The sequence below is a fragment of the Saimiri boliviensis genome, chromosome 1 (assembly GCF_048565385.1).
Source record: "Saimiri boliviensis isolate mSaiBol1 chromosome 1, mSaiBol1.pri, whole genome shotgun sequence".
Classification (NCBI taxonomy): domain Eukaryota; kingdom Metazoa; phylum Chordata; class Mammalia; order Primates; family Cebidae; genus Saimiri; species Saimiri boliviensis.
In genome coordinates this window covers 19,287,174-19,305,494 of record NC_133449.1, presented here as the reverse complement: position 1 = coordinate 19,305,494, position 18,321 = coordinate 19,287,174, and the positions used below count along the sequence as shown (strand labels likewise).

Genomic DNA, 18,321 nt, shown 5'->3' with positions numbered 1-18,321 from the left:
TATTCTGTCAGGATGTGAATTTCTTTGATTTTCAAATGCTAAATCAATCTTGCATTCCTATAATAAGCCCACTGGTTCATGATGAATGATTCTTTTCATATATTGATGAGCTCTATTTGCTAATATTTTTGTTAAGAATTTTTGCATTTGTGTTCATGGAGAATTATCTCAATTTTTTTTTTTCAGGCTTTGGTATATCTGAGTATGCTAGCCTCATTAAGGGAACTGGCAAATATCCCTTTCTCTATTTTCTGAAAGAGTTTACATGTGACGGGTGTTATTTCTTGCTTAAATATTTGATCAAATTCAGCAGTGGAATCTTGAGTTTGAAGTTTTTCTTTCTGGCAATGTTTTTGATAGCAAATTCAATTTGACATGTATAAGGCTATTTAAATTTTCTATTTCATCTGGGTCAATTTTGGCAAGCTGTGCTTTTCAAGGAATTTGCCCATTTCACGTAAGCTGGCAAACTTACTAATGAACCATTGTGCATAATATTCCATTATTATTCTTTTGATATCTGCAGGGTTTGCAGCGCTGTTAGTTCTTTCAAATCTGATATTAGTAATTTGTATTTTTTTTCCTCCCCATGAGAAGTTTAGCAATTCTATTCGTCTTCTCAAACTTCTAATTTTCAGTGTTCTATTTTCTATTCAATTGATTTCTGTTCTTACCTTTATTATTTCTATCCTTCTATCTATTTTGCGTTTAATTTGCTCTTTGTTTCTAGCTTAAAGCGAAACATTATAACACAGTTTCTGTGCCTTTCTTCCTTTCTCATATAAGCATGAAAAGCTAAGAAATTTCATTTGAACACTCTAACTGCGTCTCACAAATTTGATATATTGTTTTCATTTTTATTCAGTTCAAAATATTTTCTGGTTTCCCTTTTGAATTTTTAAAAAAACTCATTTAGTATTTGTTTAATTTCCAAGTAGTTGGGGGTACTTCTAGCTTTCACATTATTATTGATTTCCAATGTAATTTTGTTGTGGTCAAAAACGTATTTTAATATTTAATATTTTGAAGTGTATTTAGATCTTTCATGGCTCATCATATGGTGAATACTCCATATGCATTTGAAAAGAATAATGTAGTCTATAGTTGTGGGTATAGTGTTCTGTAAGTGCCAATTTGGCCAAGGTGTTTGATAGCATCATTGATATCTTTTATCTGTTATCAGATCTATTTTCTGATTGTTTGTTTAACAGTTCTATCAGTAGCTGAGGAGATGATACAATCTCCAACTCTTCTTTTAGTTCTGTCAAGTTTTGATTCATTTGTTTTAAAGCTTGTTAACATTTGCAGGCACATTTGGGCTTGTTATGTGGAATTGAACACTTTATCATTACAAAATGTCCCTTCTTACCTCTGCTAACACTCCTTTTCTTGAAGTCTATATCTGACTGTGCATTTGCCCTTCCAGCTTGTTTTATGATATGTTTCCATAGTTATCTTTTTATCTTTTTCTTTCCTTTTACTTTCAACCTATTTTTTTTAAATTTTGAGAATAATTTAATATGTTGACTTCAAGATACAACTATATTATATATAAGATACAACTCTGTATGTCAATATTTTAGTGAAAATGGCTCCTTATAAGACCAAAATAACCCATAGACCATGAGTTTGGTTTTTTCTTTTTCTTTTTCTTTTCTTTTCTTTTTTTTTTTTGTTTAAACAAATGTGCACCGTGATGTTTCAACAAGCAAGACAAATGCCATGAGTGTGAAAGCTGCAGTTTGCAATATACCACATTTAGAACCCAGGGGAGGGGAATAAGAGGTTGTAGTTATTCTAATTAAACAATCATGTAACTTCAGCACAAGTTGATTTGCAGCATGAAAAGGGTCCATTCACGTTTCTTCTTTCTTGATGATCAAAGGTCCCACATTGCCTCCAGTCTCTTCATTGTGTTTTGTGTGAGATCCAGGACCTGCAACTGTTGTTGCAGTACACCACTTTATCTCCAAAATCCTCCATGTCAAAAGCATGTGCTATCTTGGAGTTGTCTTTCTGGATGTGAAGGTTTATTGTAGCTTTATTTTGATCTTTATCATAAAATCTTTTGTAAGTGAGATAACCAACTGCAGCTGTCCCAGCAGCAAGGTAACTGCTGCAATCCATTCAACTCGTACACTGGAACTGGAAGTCAGACACATGGCACCGTTGCTTGCAAGGTGTGTGCACTAGGATACTGAGAACAAATGGGTTCCTCAACCTATTTTTATATTTGTGTTTCATCTTACAGATAGGATATAGTAGAGGCTTTTTTCTTTTTTAATTAATCCCAGCTATATTGGCCTTATAGTTGTAGTGTTTATTACATTTTCATTCAATATAATTGTCAATACAGTTGAATTTAGGTCTGCCATCTTACAATTTTTAGGTATTTGTTGCTTCTGTTTTATGTCCCACCTTTTCTCTTTTTCTTCCTTTGTTTGGGTTAATTGAAATATTTTAGTTTCTAGGAACAACAATGTGCATCTTTAGCTTATTATTTTTACCTAGAGTTAATAATGTACTATATCACATAAAATGTAGGCTGTTTGCTATAATGCAAGGAGCTCCCTTATCCAGCTCCTTTTCCAGACAGAATGTTAAGTAATACTTACCTTCTACGAACAGCAGAAGAAAAGTTAAGCTAATAAATGTTAGTTCTTGAAGTTTTGGGAGTGAAGCCATTTCCATAACATAAAAGCAGGAAGTGCTGATATAAAAGCTGCAGTAAATTATCCAGAAAATCCAGCTAAGATAATTCATGAAGATGGCTGTGATGCAGGACAGGTGAGCCCCAAATTGGGGCTTAGCCTGTGAGGGTTCTTGGCTTCTCCCAGGAAAGAATTCAAGGGTGAGCTGGTGGTAGGGTAGAAGAACACAGCTTTATTGAAGTGGCAGTGTTACAGCTCCATAACTTCTCTTGAAGAGTGGGGCAACCCCATAGGTAGAGAGTAGCAGCTTGAAACAGTTCTATAGTCACATTTATACCTACTTTTAATTGCATGAAGATTAAGGAGCAGTTTATGGAGAAATTTCTAAGGAAAGGGTAGTAACTTCTGGGTTGTTGTGTCATTGCCATGGAAAGGGGTGGTAACTCCTGAGTATTGCCATGCAATGGTAAACTGACATGGTACACTGCTGTGTGTGTCTTATGGAAAACCGCTTCTATCCAGTCCCTGTTTTAGTTAGTCCTTGATTTGGACTGATGTCCAAGCCCTGCCTCTGAGGTTGAGTCCTGCCCCCTACCTCAGCTACATTAAACAACAGATTTTTCATGTAGACAGAGCAGCCTTCTATTGGAAGGAGATGCCATCTAGGACTTTTGTAGCTAGAGAGGAGAAGTCAGTGCCTGGCTTCAAAGCTTCAAAAGACAGGTTGACTCTTGTTAGGCACTAATGCAACTGGTGACATTAAGTTGATGTCAATGTTTATTTACCATTCTGAAAGTCCTAGAGCCCTTAAAAATTATGCTAAATCGACCCTGCCTGTGCTCTAGAAATGGAATAACTAAGACTTGTTGATAGCACATCTGCTTATAATATCATTTGCTGAATATTTTAAGCCCACTGTGAGACCTGTTGCTCAGTAAAAAGAAGATTTCTTTAAAAATATTACTGCTAATTGACAATGCATCTAGTCACCCAAGAGCTCTGATAGAGATGTACCAGGAGGCTGATGTTGTTTTCATGTCTGTTAACAAAACATCCATTCTGCAGCCCATGGATCAAGGAGTAATTTTGACTTTCATATCTTATTATTTAAGAAATACATTTTGTAAATCTGTAACTGCTATAGATAGATTCAAGATTAACTCTGCTGAATCTTAGCAAAGCCTGTTGAAAAGTGTCCAGAAAGCACTCACCATTCTAGATGCCATTAGGAAAATTTATGATTGGAGGAGGTCAAAATGGCAATATTAACAGGAATTTAGAAGGAGTTGATTCCACTTCTCAAGAATGACTTTGACGATTCAAGTCTTGAGTAGAGGAAGTAACTACAGATGTGGTAGAAAGAGCAAGAGAACTCGAATTAGACTTGGAGCCTAAATATGTGACTGAATTGCAGCAAAATAATGATAAAACTTCAGTGGAAGAGGAGTTGCTTTTTAGGGGTGAGCAAATAAAAGAGGTTTCTTGAGATGAAATCTATTCCTAGTGAAGATTCTGTGAACATTGTTGAAATGACCAAAAAAGGATTTAGAATATTAGATAAACTTAGTTGATAAAGAAGCAGCAGGGTTTGAGAGGATTGACTTCAATTTTGAAAGTTGTCCTGTTGTGGATAAAATACTATCAAACAGTTTCACATGCTTCAAGAGAAATATTTTGTAAAAGGAAGAGTCAATTGATGAGGCAAGATTCACCATTGCCTTTTTTTTTTTTTTTAAAAAAAAAGAAATTGCCTTAGCCACATCAGCCTTCAACAACCACCACCATAATAATTCAGCAGCCATCAACATGAGATAAAACCCTCCACTAGCAAAAAGTTTACAGCTCACTGCAGGCTCACATAATCATTAGGATTTTTCAGCAATAAAGTATTTTTTAGACATAATGCTATTGCATATTTAATAGACTACAGTATAGTGTAAGCATAACTTTTATATGCCCTGGGAAACCAAGAAATTCATGTGATCCACTTTATTGTAACATTTGCTTTATTGCAGTGGTCTGGAACTGAACTTGCAATATCTCTGAGGTATGCTTGTAATGCTTTTGTAAGTTCATTCTGTCAAAAGTGAAACAGATGAAACGAATGTTAAGACATTGAATATTGGAGATTTTTTCACTGATGATAAAAATACAAATTTTCATGGAACACAGTGTTATAAAGGAAATAATTTTCTTACTAAACTAAGATATTTATAGACTGAGAATGTACTTGAAGTTGGTTGGGTGCACACAGACTTAATAACTGTTTCCAAATGACATTTTCTCTCCCATATTAGTTGAATTACAGACTGTAGTTGTAAAAAATTAATTTTATATGTACTCAGAAAACTAAACTACAAAATTTTGTGACAAAACTGACTTTGAGTACAAAATAATACTTTAGCATGGCAATATACACTTTTCTCTTTCCTGCTTATTGTCAGCCAGATTTTAGGAATCTTTGAATTTCTAAAGAACTGCTTCATGAATCAACTTGTGTCTTAAAATGTTACCATCAGAGATTATTACAAACAACTCTATGCACATAAACCAGTAAATCTGGAAGAAATGGATACATTCCTGGACACTTACACCCTCCCAAGACTAAATCAGGAAGAAGTTGAACCTTGAATAGACTAATGACAAGGTCTGAAGTTGAGGCAGCAATTAATAGCCTACCAACCAGAAAAAGTCCAGGTCCAGATGGGTTTGCAGCCGAATTCTACCAGACGTATAAAGGGGAGATGGTACAATTCCTTCTGAAACTATTCCAAACAATACAAAAAGAGGGAATCCTACCTAATTCATTTTATGAGACCAACATCATCCTGATACCAAAACCTGGCAGAAACACAACTAAAAAAGAAAATTTCAGGCCAGTATCCATGATGAACATCGATGCAAAAATCTTAAATAGAATACTGGCAAACTGAATACAACAGCACATCAAAAAGATTATCCATCACGATCAAGTTGGCTTCATCCCTGGGATGCAAGGCTGGTTCAACATATGCAAATCTATAAACAACGCATCACAGAAACAGAACCAAAGTAAAAAAACCACATGATTATCTCAATAGATGCAGAGAAGACCTTCAACAAAATTCAGCAGCCCTTTATGCTAAAAACTCTAGTTATCGATGGAACATATTTCAAAATAATAAAAGCTATCTGTGACAAACCCACAGCCAATATCATACTGAATGGGCAAAAACTGGAAGCATTCCCTTTGAAAACTGGCACTAGACAAGGATGCCCTCTTTCACCATTCCTATTCAACATAGTAATGGAAGTTCTGGCCAGAGAAATCAGGCAAGAAAAACACATAAAGGGTATTCAATTAGGAAAAGAGGAAGTAACATTGTCTCTATTTGTAGATGACATGATTGTATATTTAGAGGACCCCATCATCTCGGCACAAAATCTCCTTAAGATGATAGACAACTTCAGCTAAGTCTCAGGATGCAAAATCAATGTGCAAAATTCACAATCATTCCTATACACCAATAACAGAGAGCCAAATCATGAGCAAACTCCCATTCACAATTGCTACAAAGAGAATAAAATATTTAGGAATACAACTAACAAGGGATGTGAAGGACGTCTTCAAGGAGAACTACAAACCACTGCTCAAGGAAATAAGAGAGGACACAAGCAGATGGAAAAACATTCCATGCTCATGGTTAGGAAGAATCAATATAATGAAAATGGCCATATTGCCCAAAGTAATTTACAGATTCAGTGCTATCCCATCAGGCTACCATTGATCTTCTTCACAGAATTGGAAAAAAAGCACCTTAAACTTCATATGGAACCAAAAAAAGCCCACATAGCCAAGCCAATTCTAAGCAAAAAGAACAAAGCTAGAGGCATCACGCTACCTGTCTTCAAACTATACTACAAGGCTACAGTAATCAAAACAGCATGGTGCTGGTATCAAAACAGAGATATAGACCAGTGGAACAGAACAGAGGCCTTGGAAGGAATGCCACATACCCACAACCATCTGATCTTTGACAAACCTGACAAAAACAAATAATGGAGAAAGAACTCCCTATTTAATAAATGGTGTTGGGAAAACTGGCTAGCCATATGCAGAAAGCTGAAACTGAACCCATTCCTTACACCTTATACAAAAATTAACTCCAGATGGATTAAAGATTTAAACATAAGATGTAACACCATAAAAACCCTAGAAGAAAACATATGCAATACCATTCAGGACGTAGGCATAGGCAAGGACTTCATAACTAAATCACAATCAGCAATGGCAACAAAAGCCAAAATAGACAAATGGGATCTAATTAAACTTAAGAGCTTCTGCACAGCAAAAGAAACAATCATTAGAGTGAACTGGCAACCAACAGAATGGGAAAAAATTTTTTGCAAGCTACCCATCTGACAAAGGATATCCAGAATCTACAAAGAACTAAAACAAATTTACAAGAAAAAAACCAACTCCATCAAAAAGTGGGTGAAGGATATGAACAGACACTTTTCAAAAGAAGACATTTATGTGGCCAACAAACATTTGAAAAATGCTCATTGTCACTGGTTATTAGAGAAATGAAAATCAAAACCATATTGAGATACCATCTCATGCCAGTTAGAATGGCGATCATTAAAAAATCTGTAGACAACAGATGCTGGAGAGGATGTGGAGAAACAGGAATGCTTTTACACTGGTTGGTGGGAGTGTAAATTAGTGCAACCATTGTGGAAGACAGTGTAGTGATTCCTCAAGGATCTAGAAATAGAACGATTTGACCCAGCAACCCCATTACTGGGTATATACCCAAAGGGTTATAAATCATTGTATTATAAAGACACATACACACATGTGTTCATTGTGACACTGTTTACAATAGCAAAGAATTGGAACCAACCCAAATGCCCATCAAGGATAAACTGGATAAAGATGTGGCACATATATACCAAGGAATACTATGCAGCCATAAAAAAGGATGTGTTCATGTCCTTTGCAGGGACATGAATGAAACTGGAAACCATCATTCTCAGCAAACTGACACAAAAACAGAAAATCAAATACTGCATGTTCTCACTCATAAGTGGATGTTGAACAATGAGAGCACAATGACGAAGGGGGGAGCATCACACACTGTGATCTGTTGTGAGTGGGGGGCTAGGGGAGCGATAGCAGGTGGTCGAGAGGTTGGTGAGGGATAACATTAGGAGACCTACCTAATGTAGGTAATGGGGGGATGGAGGCAGCAAACCACCATGGCATGTGTATACCTATGTAACAATGCTGCAAGATCTGCACATGTAGCCCAGAACTTAAAGTATAATAATCATAAAAAAAGTTGTAGAATTTTTGTGTAAACAAATTCTCTAAATTTTGGTTCATTTTGTTTAAAACCAGGTGGAGATATTTAAACAAAATTAAGTAAGTGGTTCATCCTAAGACATCAGCTTTTGAATCTTTTTGAATTGTCACTATTAAAAACAAGCCCTGTAAGTAAGAAGACACTGAGATTTCTCTCTACAAAAGCAATAGTGGAGCTGAAAAAAAATTAAATTACAAGAGCTACAATGGTGTACCACATTTAATATCGAAATTTTTCAAGTGCTTTGGAATATCTTGATTTATGGGGAGAATCTTGTGATGGTGCTCACATGGTAAGTAAATTTGTATTCTGCAGTGCAGTGGAACGAAGTTGTAGTAGGCCTATGATCTCGAACACCTAAAACTGGTGAACCACTCAAAAGAATCATAGAGACAACTTATTTAACATGTTTTGGCAAGGAAAACTACTCTGAGGCTAAAGGAAAGCATCTGTGAAAGTACTTGAAGTGAAATATTTATTCTTTTCAATATGGAAAATAATTAAGTCTACAGTATCCTCAATTTCACTAAAATTTCTCCAAGCTTTCCAGATATCTCAGTACCAGGAGGCAAATGATTTCTGAATTAAAAAAATTGTGCTCTACAAAGAAGGGTCAATTCAAAGAGACAATGATTTCAAATTTATTAATTATAACATGCAATTCTGAAGAAAATTGCAGGCAATTTTATGGCAAAGTCTAAAATGATAAGATCAGGTTGAAAAAAATTACAATTTTCAGAAAAATTTGGTATACGATATTAGGGGGTAATATGTCTAGGAAACAGAATTAAATATGTAAATCCATACAAAAAATAAGTTTTTTCTGTTTACATTATTAATGTTCAGATGATCAACATAAAGATTAATTTTGTAAAAACAGTTTCAATATACATTTATTTTATTAAGAATGAAGTTGAGTATTTTTCGTATTGGTTTCCTTGTCAGTGATTATTTATTTATATTTTTCAGTTTTTCTGTTGAGTAGCAAGCCTTTTTTCTTCACTATTTCCAAAATCTCTGTCTCTTTTTCTAGTTGGAAAAGAAAGGATTGTTTTGTTTTATGGGTTTAAAACTTTTTTTTTCTAACTTTTATTTTAGATTTGGGTGTACATGTTCAGGTTTGTTACCTGAGTATATTGAATCATGCTGAGGTTTGGGGTATGAATGATCCAGCCATGGAGGTGCTGAGCATAGAACCCAACAGTTTTTCAACCTTTGCCCCCAACACTTTCTCCCATCTCAAGTAGTCCTCAGTGTCTATTGTTGACATCTTCACACCATATTTTTTTGACTTGATGTACACAAGTCTATATTATAGTTTTAGAGGAAATTTTATTTATTTTTGATTTTTTTGAGACAGAGTCTCACTCTGCTGCCCAGGCTGGAGTGCAGTGGCACAATCTTGGCTCACTGAAACCTCTGCCTGTCAGTTCAAGCTTCAGCCTCCTGAGTAGCTGGGATTACAGGTGCCTGCCACCACATCTGGCTAATTTGTGTATTTTTAGTAGAGACAGGGTTTCACCATGTTGGCCAGGCTGATCTTAAACTCCTGACCTCAGTGATCTGCACTTCTTGGCCTCCCAAAGCGCTGGGTTTATAGGCGTGAGGCACTGTGGCTAGCCAGAAATTTTATTTTTAAAATTAGGTCTTGAATAGAATAATTTTGTGGTCTATCAATAAAATAAAATCAATTTGCTAGTCAATACATAAATCTTGTGAAAATTATTTAGTTTTTCTTACTGTTAGATCCTCCTTCTACTCTTAAAAGCATCCCAAGTAGCTGGGATTACAGGTGCCTGCTAGCTACTCAGAATGCCAAGGCAGGAGAATCATTTAATGAGTGAGGCGGAGATTGCAGTGGACCAAGATTGGGCCACTGCACTCCAGCCTGGGCAACACAGGGAGACTCCATCTCAAAAAAAAAAAAAAGTGTCCCAATTTGGATGGTATATTATATGGTTCCCTGTGCATTGTGTTTGCCATTAGCAGAATACATGAATATTCTGGTGTTCCATCTTGCAGGTAGTTGGTAGTTTTGTATTTCTTTGCTCTACTTAAAATCAGTTACGGCTGTATGACATACTTCAGCCAGTGAAAGGTGAGCAGAGGTAATGTGTGGCATCTCTAAGACCCAGCTCATGCTTACCCTTCTCTTTCTGCTGCAGTGATCATGGAAGCATATGTCAAATAGAAGCTTGTGTCAGGTTGCAACCTCTAATAGTGATGGCCTGGAGCACAGCTCCTAGCAATGCTGAGTGAGAAATAAATAAGGGAGTGTGAAAAATATATTCACACATAGATCTTTGTGCTGTTAAGCCACTGAGATATTGGAATTATTTATTATGTAGCAAAACTTGACCTACCCTCATTGATAAAACTTTTTTTTTCATTAAATAATTTATTATACTTTAAGTTCTGGTGTACATGTGCAGATCGTGCAGGATCATTACTAGGTATACACATGGCATGGTGGTTTGCTGCATCCATCCCCCCGTCATCTACACTAGGTATTTCTCTTAATGTTATCCCTCCCTAGTCCCTCCATCTGCTGCTATCGCTCTCCTAGCCCCTGCACCCCCCAGTTGGCCCCGGTGTATGATGTTACCCTCCCTGTGTCCACATGTTCTCATTCTTCAACATCCACTTATGAGTGAGAACATGTGGTGTTTGGTGTTCTGTTCTTGCGTCAGTTTGCTGAAAATGAAGGTTTCCAGCTTCATCCATGTCCCTGCAAAAGACATGAACTCATCCTTTTTTATGGCTGCATAGTATTCCATGGTGTATATGTGCCACATTTTCCTTAACCAGTTTATCCTTGATGGGCATTTGGGTTGGTTCCAATTCTTTGCTATTGTAAACAGTGTCACAATGAACATATGTGTGCATGTGTCTTTATAATAGAACAATTTATAATCCTTTGGGTATATACCCAGTAATGGGATTGCTAGGTCAAATGGTATTTCTATATCTAGGTCCTTGAGGAATCGCCACACTGTCTTCCACAATGGTTACACTAATTTACACTGCTGCCAGCAGCGTAAAAGCATTCCTATTTCTCCACATCCTCTCCAGCATCTGTTGTCTCCAGATTTTTTAATGATCGCCATTCTAACTGGCATGAGATGGTATCTCAATGTGGTTTTGATTTGCATTTCTCTAATGACCAGTGATGATGAGCATTTTTCCATATGTTTGTTGGCTGCATAAATGTCTTCTTTTGAAAAGTGTCTGTTCATATCCTTCACCCACTTTTTGATGGGGTTTTTTTTTCTTGTAAATTTGTTTAAGTTCTTTATAGATTCTGGATGTTAGCCCTTTGTCAGATGGGTAGATTGCAAATTTTTTTTCCAATTCTGTTGGTTTCCAGTTCACTCTATTGATAGTTTCTTTTGCTGTGCAGAAGCTCTTAAGTTTAATTAGATCCCATTTGTCTATTTTGGCTTTTGTTGCCATTGCTGATAGTGATTTAGTCATGAAGTCCTTGCCTATGCCTATGTCCTCAATGGTATTGCCTATGTTTTCTTCTAGGGTTTTTATGGTGTTAGGTCTTATGTTTAAATGATCAACAAAATAGATAGACCACTAGCTAGACTAATAGAAAAGAGAGACGAATCAAATTGATGCAATAAAAAATGATAAGGGGATATCAGCACTGATTCCACAGAAATACAAACTACTATTAGAGATTACTACAAACACCTCTGTGCACATAAACCAGTAAATCTAGAAGAAATGGATACATTCCTGGACACTTATACCCTCCCAAGACTAAATCAGGAAGAAGTTGAATCCCTGAATAGACTATTAACAAGGTCTGAAGTTGAGGCAGCAATTAATAGCTTACAAACCCAAAAAAGTTCAGGTCCAGATGAGTTCGCAGCCAAATTCTACCAGAGATACAAAGATAAGCTGGTACCATTCCTTCTGAAACGATTCCAAACAATACAAAAAGAGGGAATCCTCCCTAACTCATTTTATGAGACCAACATCATTCTGATACCAAAACCTGGCAGAAACACAACAAAAAAGAAAATTTCAGGCCAGTATCCATGATGAACATTGATGTGAAAATTCTTAGTAAAATACTGGCAAACTGAATCCAACAGTACATCAAAAAGCTTATCCCTCACGATCAAGTCGACTTCATCCCTGGTATGCAAGGCTAGTTTAACATACACAAATCTGTACATGTAATGCGTCACATAAACAGAACCAAAAACAAAAACCGCATGATTATCTCAATAGATGCAGAGAAGGCCTTCAAGAAAATTCAACAGCCCTTTATGCTAAAAACTCTCAACAAACTAGGTAGTGATGGAATGTATCTCAAAATAATAAAGGCTATTTATGACAAACCCACAGCCAATATCATATTGAATGGCAAAAACTGGAAGCGTTTGAAAACTTTTGAAACCTTTGAAAACTGGCACAAGAGAAGGGTACCCTCTCTCACCACTCCTATTCAACGTAGTATTTGAAGTTCTGGCTGGAGCAATCAGGCAAGAAAAGACATAAAGCATATTCAGTTAGGAAAAGAGGAAGTCAAATTATCTCTATTGGCAGAGGACATGATTGTATATTTAGAGGACCCCATCATCTCAGCACAAAATTTCCTTACACTGATAGGCAACTTCAGCAAAGTCTCAGGATACAAAATCAATGTGCAAAAATCACAAGCATTCCTATACACCAATAACAGACAAACAGAGCCAAATCATGAGTGAACTCCTATTCACAGTTGCTACAAAGAGAATAAGATAACTAGGATTACAACTAACAAGGGATGTGAAGGACCTCTTCAAGTAGAACTACAAACCACTGCTCAAGAAAATAAGAGAGGACACAAACAGATGGAAAAACATTCCATGCTCATGGTTAGGAAGAATAAATATAATGAAAATGGCCATACTGACCAAAGCAATTTATAGATTCAATGCTATCCCTATCAAGCGACCATTGATCTACTTCACACAACTGGAAAAACTCACCTTAAAATTCATATGGAACCAAAAAAGAGCCTGCATAGTCAAGACAATCCTAAGCAAAACAAAAAAGCAAAAACAAAGCTGAAGGCATCAGCTACCTGACTTCAAACTATACTGCAAGGCTGCAGTAATTAAAACAGCATGGTACTGGTATCAAAACAGCATGGTACTAGTACCAAAACAGAGATATAGACCAATGAAACAGAACAGAGGCCTCGGAAATAATGCCAAACATCTGCAACCATCTGATCTTTGACAAACCTAACAAAAACAAGCAATGGGGAAAGGATTCCCTATTTAACAAATGGTGTTGGGAAAACTGGCTAGCCATATGCAGAAAGCTGAAACTTGACCCCTTCCTTAAACCTTATATGAAAATTAACTCCAGATGGATAAAACTTTTTAAACATTATTTTTTTTTTTGAGACAGAATTTTACTTCTTTTGGCCAGGCTGGAGTGCAATGGTACCATCTCAGCTCACTGCATCTTCTGCCTTCTGGGCTCAAGCAGTGCTCCTGCCTCAGCCTCCAGAGTAGCTGGGACTATAGGAGTATGCTACCATGCCTAGTCAGTCAAGCCATTTTTAAAAAATATATTTTTTTATAGAAACAGGGTTTCATCACATTGCCCAGGCTGGTCTCGAACTCTTGAGCTCAAGCCATCTCAAAGTGCTGGGGTTACAGGCTACCATGCCCAGCCTGATAAAACTTTAAGTTAATCCATTATTAATACATTTAGACCTCAACTTATTTCAAAAGAAACCTGGGGCAGTTTATAAACAGCAAGATACAATAAAATGTAGGGGATTGGGCAAAGGGAAAATAGAGGTATGAAAATAAAAATATCAGAGGTAAGATTTATCCTCAAAATGCATTCTTATATATGCATTCCCAGTGATGGGCTGGCAATCAGTCTATAAACTTCTTAGCAGCAAAGGCAAATAGGGAAATCTGAGCAGTAGCAGCACCCGTAGGATAGCGACAGACCAGCTGCTTAGGAAAAATCTTAGACAAAATGGGGCGCTGTGCCAAGAACGGGATGGCTTTTCTTCAAAAACTTAATCAGAGGGTCTTCATGGCTCTTTCTCACACCAATTCTCAATGCAAGCAGAGGCCACAATGACAATATCCAAGTCAGGAGAAAAGAATGAGAGGTGGTGATCAAGGAATACAGGCTGCACAAACAGCTCTTGATGACCTGGCCAAATTTAACACGAGCTTTCTAGAATCTGTAGCATAAGTGGGGGTCCTTTAGTTGATCCTTCCATAAATGAATGAATGAATGAATAAACAAATGAATAAATATTTCCGGAGGCCTCTTTTAACAAAATTGTCTAGGAGGGAATTTGGTTATATTACCTGGCAAGGTCCTGGGGCTGAATCAGACCTGGCTCCTACCCACCAGAAGCTTCCCCTCCAATGACAGGGCAAGATTTGTAGACAAACACCTATAGCATAGAATGAATTATGGGAAGAAAGCCCTGTCCATGCTATATGCCCTGGGGGCACTGAGAAGGCATGGTGGCTCTCCTGAGTGTTAACCGAGTCATTCCCCAAAAGGAACATGATTGGCCCCGGAGGTCTGTGCCTTGGCAGCTATTTAAGGTGTCCGAGTGCTTGGCATTGCTGTCTGTGAACAGCTTCATATCCAAGGATCATCTAAAAAGCCTGAGGGAAGAACGTGCTGTGTTGAATAAGCCACAATGGCAATGAAGCCAGCTGTGCCCAGGCAGCCACAGTGCTCTGAGTGAGCTTGGGGGAGGACATTCAGCCAGGGCTGGATAAGGCCTGTGAACCGATGACCTAAAGACTGGAATGTTTGCAAGAGTCTATTTTTGTTTCAGATAAAACCAGAAACAATGAGCCACTTGGGGAGCCAGCCTCCTGAAGATTGATGGTGAGGGGGTAAGCTGAAGCTCACTAGGGAAGTAAGTGTGGCTCTCAGCTCACGCATGTATTTCCCTGCAGAGCAAAGGCTGGGTGATAAGTAGAACAGGGAAATCCAGCTCAGGCCAGGGAAGGGTCTGCAGAGGCTGGATGCCCTTTTACCAACACACTCAGGGTCTCTGTCTGTCCCTTTGTCTATGTCTGCCCCTCCACCCTGGAGCTTCACCAAACACCCAGCTGGTGTCTTGTCTTGTTCTTGGCTAAGAGAGTGAGACAGGAGAAGGTAGGCCTTGTTCTCAGGAGAAGACCCCCCCAAGGCGGGACACCACCAAGGAAAGCACCTGACCGTGTGAGAAGCCATTTGGAATTCAGGGTCCTGGGACCTCATTTGTTGCTAATGCACATTAGTAAGTGAAAACAATTTTTTCCCTTTAGAAGCCTTTTCTTTGTCAATCCAAGAGCTGTTTATGGACAAATCTGGGTGCCTGGCTCTGTGCTTAGTAGGGTGTGTAGGTGGGGAGTAAAAGGGAGCACCTCTCCAGCTAAACTCTGGCATCCAGTTCTCAGAAGAGAGTCCGAGCACTAATTCTGGAGGTGGAAACCCAGACACCATTAATCACCCAAGGACTGCCTGTCCTCTGTCACCTCCCCTCCACTGTGACACAAACCAGAACTTTTAAGGAGCTTGCTGAAAGCCACTCAGCTAATCAGGGGCAGATCTCCCAGACCTGTATTTCCCCTCTACACCAGTGAAGAGCAATGCTTGCTCCTTTCCAGAAATGAAGGTGGTGGGGAGAGGTCCTTCGCCCTCAGGCCATTCCCTAGCCCAGGCTCCCTTGTCTTCTTTGAGCCTCCTGGACTTATGGATCCCTGATCCTATACCCAACACCTGCTAAGTAACATTCATACCTGGAGGTTTCTAAAGCTCCCAGTGAGGAAGTCTGGACTTTGCTGGAAATCACATCTTTTTCTGCTGTGAATGCCAGGTCTGTCTTCACCCTAAGAAGAAGTGGGTTGGGCTCTGATGTCCCTGGCTGATGGCCACATTGCTGTGTGTTTCATGCTCATGTTCCCCTCTGAGTCTGTCTGAAGACAGAACAGAATCAGGACATGAGGAGACTTGGCTTCCAGTGGGACTTGCTGGCACCATTCACAGTGTCTGGGGAAGCGTGTCAATGATTTGGCAGGGCTGGGGACCGTGGGAGCCACTCCACGAATGTGTCACTGCATGGACCATTCCTGACTGTTAAGGGGATGGTTTGGGAATCAGATGTGTTTAGTTTGCAGGGTTTTCAGATTTGACATCCAGAAAGAAGCCAGCTCAGAACCTGGTCCAGAGTGAGATACAAGAGGGCCTGTTGCAGTATTCAGATCCTGACTTCAAAGTGCTTTCATCCAGGATACATAAAGTGCTTTCCTCATTGGTTAGAAAGGATCAGTAGAAAGACTTACAGTGGGTTTCTCAAGGCGCTATTTGTAGTTAACAAGTTGGTATTAAATGAGGTTGGTATGCTGCAGTCTTTAACTGGTTTCATGTGTACCTTGTCTCCCCATGAAGAAACCACACCAGGTTGGCCTTAAAACTCTATTTTGCATGTTCAAATGCTTACTGAAAAGATGTTCTGAGAGAAGCAAGACCCTCTCAAGAGAGAGAAAGTAGGATCAGCTCCCCTCAGCTCCTACAGTGATCATTCATCCTTTCCAGCTGCGAATGTTTACTGAGCCATCTCTGTCAGGTTTGAGCTGGGTAGCAGGCTACAGAGATGCATCAGAAGTGATTTTGCCATTGAGGTGTGCAGATTCAAATAGGCGAGGCTGATGTGTTTATAAACTACTGTAGCACCCCTGGAGGCATGGGATGCTGTAGGGGAGGAAGGCTGTGTTCTGAGACTGTGCAGTGAGTTGCTCCCCAGAAAGAGCTTCTTGGAGGAGGTGTTGTGATGGCAAAGTTTCTCTGCCAACTTGACAGGCCATGGTGCTCAGATATTTGGTTAAACATTATTCTAAATGCTTCCTGAAGGTGTTTTATAAAGATGAAATTAATGCTTAAATCAGCAAGCTTGGAGTAAAACAGACTATCCTCCATAATGTGAGTGGGTATCATCTGATAAGTTGAAGGCCTTAAGAGCAAAGGCTGACCTTGAAGCAAGGAGGAATTCTGTAGCAGATGACTTTTGGACTCAAACCGCAGTTCATCCTGGGATCTCCAGCTGCTGCCAGATCCTGTAGGTCTTGTACTTGTCAAGCCTCCACAACTGCTTGAACCGATTCATTAAAGTAAATACCTTCCTCTGTCTATGTTTACACACACACACACATATATATGTACACACACACACACACACACACACACCCATACACCCACACACACCCCGGTTGATTTTGTTCCTTTGGACAACCTTGACTAATACAGGTGTTAATGGCTGAGGATCCCTTCAGGGAGTCATTGCTAGCTTATGGGAATTCCTGGGAATGGGAATACACAAGCATGGAAGATTCTGGAGTATCATGGCCCCATAAACCCATTTTTAGGGTTTATGAGAAGACAACAGAGGCCTTTTTTTTCAGAGATTAGTAGAAAGTGATCATCAGAGATGAAAAGGTTTTCTCTAAAAAGGCAACAGCCTCAGTGGAAGAAAGACTGAAAGAGTTTTGTGCATCTAAAGAAGTTGCTGGAGGTCCCAGAACCATGGATAAGCCACTTGTGGATTTCACTGAAAATGATTAAAGCAAAAATCAGAGGCAAATGACCAAGTGAGAAAGAGCACTACTTTAAGATGTCACAAAGCCAAGCACTTCCTAGACCTGAGACCCAAAGTATCAGCTATCCCAGAGCCTAAGATAGCTACGTCAGTTCATTTTTGTTTTTTCTTTTCTAAGGTATGTAATAGTGTTCTTTTAAGTTTGCAATGTAAAAAGAGCTTTGTATTTTTAGCCAGATTCCTAATTTTATTGTTACTCTTTCAATTAAAAAATTACAATGGATCCGATGCTGGAGAGGATGTGGAGAAATAGGAACACTTTTACACTGTTGGTGGGAGTGTAAATTAGTTCAACCATTGTGGAAGACAGTGTGGCAATTCCTCAAGGACCTAGAAATAGAAATTCCATTTGACCCAGCAATCCCATTACTGGGTATCTATCCAAAGGATTATAAATCGTTCTACTATAAGGACACAGGCACACATATGTTCATTGCAGCACAGTTTACAATAGCAAAGACCTGGAACTAACCCAAATGCCCATCAATGATAGAGTGGTCAGGGAAAATGTGGCACATATACACTATGGAATATTATGCAGCCATCAAAAATGATGAGTTCGTGTCCTTTCCAGGGACACGGATGAACCTGGAAACCATCATTCTCAGCAAACTGACACAAGAACAAAAAAATCAAACACTGCATGTTCTCACTCATAGGCGGGTGTTGAACAATGAGAACACATGTA

The 18,321-nt window shown here is 38.6% G+C and overlaps 1 pseudogene; it reads right to left on the bottom strand.

Annotated features, from left to right (window-relative positions):
- Positions 1–1,856: 1,856 nt before the first annotated feature.
- Positions 1,857–2,162, bottom strand: LOC101028420 (CDGSH iron-sulfur domain-containing protein 1 pseudogene; annotated as a pseudogene).
- Between the last annotated feature and the right edge of the window lie 16,159 nt (positions 2,163–18,321).